Source organism: Chenopodium album, chromosome 1, assembly GCF_948465745.1.
Source record: "Chenopodium album chromosome 1, dcCheAlbu1.1, whole genome shotgun sequence".
In the NCBI taxonomy this organism is placed as follows: domain Eukaryota; kingdom Viridiplantae; phylum Streptophyta; class Magnoliopsida; order Caryophyllales; family Amaranthaceae; genus Chenopodium; species Chenopodium album.
In genome coordinates this window covers 50,917,165-50,918,039 of record NC_137834.1, presented here as the reverse complement: position 1 = coordinate 50,918,039, position 875 = coordinate 50,917,165, and the positions used below count along the sequence as shown (strand labels likewise).

The window sequence follows — 875 nt, the reverse complement described above, 5'->3', positions numbered from 1 at the left end:
GAAAGGAGGCAATTTAGTGGAGCAAAACATAAGAGCCCTCTTACACATTTGAACGAATTTAAAAAATATTGCAACACGATCAAGGTAAATGGGGTAACTCAAGAATTTCTGAGACAAAAGCTATTTCCTTTCTCCTTGATAGGAAGGGCTCTTGAATGGCTTGAGAAAGAGGTAAGGCCGAACTCCTTGAGAACTTGGGACGAGGTCACCACGGCTTTCTTAGGGAGATTCTACTCTCAAAAGAAGACGGTCGAGGCAAGGGCTTTGATACAAGGTTTCCGTTAACGGGCTAGTGAAACCATTTATGAGGCTTGGGAGGGGTATAAAGAATATCAAAGGGAGTGTCCCCATCATGGCATTCCGACATACCAAGTGCTTCAAATCTTCTATGGGGGCTTGAGCCCACAAGGAAAGACTAGCCTAGATGCGGGAGCGAGTGGCCCGATTATGAACAAGACGGAGGAGCAAGTCATAGAGATAATTGAGGATGTGGTGAGGCACCACATGGATTGGCAAGAAGGAGATAGAGAGTCTCGAAACAAGGGTGGAAATGCGGTTTACTCCGTTGATCACCTTAATGCCATCAACAATTTGACGTCCCAAATCACCAACTTTGGCAAGGAGATGACATCCATCAAGGCAAAACTAGAGACCTCTAGTTCAACACAAGAGCATCCCTCCCAATCTAAAGGGAGAGGTATGAATTCTAACTCTTCTACTTCTACTTCTAATAACATGCCACATGGGTGTTTGTTTTGTGAAAATTGTGGGTCATATGACCATGATACCTCTTCTTGTAATTATGATTCCCAACCTCAACCCCAATATGAAGATGGTAATGATAATGAAAATGAACAAGTCAATGCCTTGTCTTA

At 43.3% G+C, this 875-nt stretch overlaps 1 pseudogene; it reads right to left on the bottom strand.

The window, feature by feature from the left end:
* Positions 1–259: 259 nt before the first annotated feature.
* LOC145566200 (small nucleolar RNA R71) lies at positions 260–359 on the bottom strand (annotated as a pseudogene).
* Between the last annotated feature and the right edge of the window lie 516 nt (positions 360–875).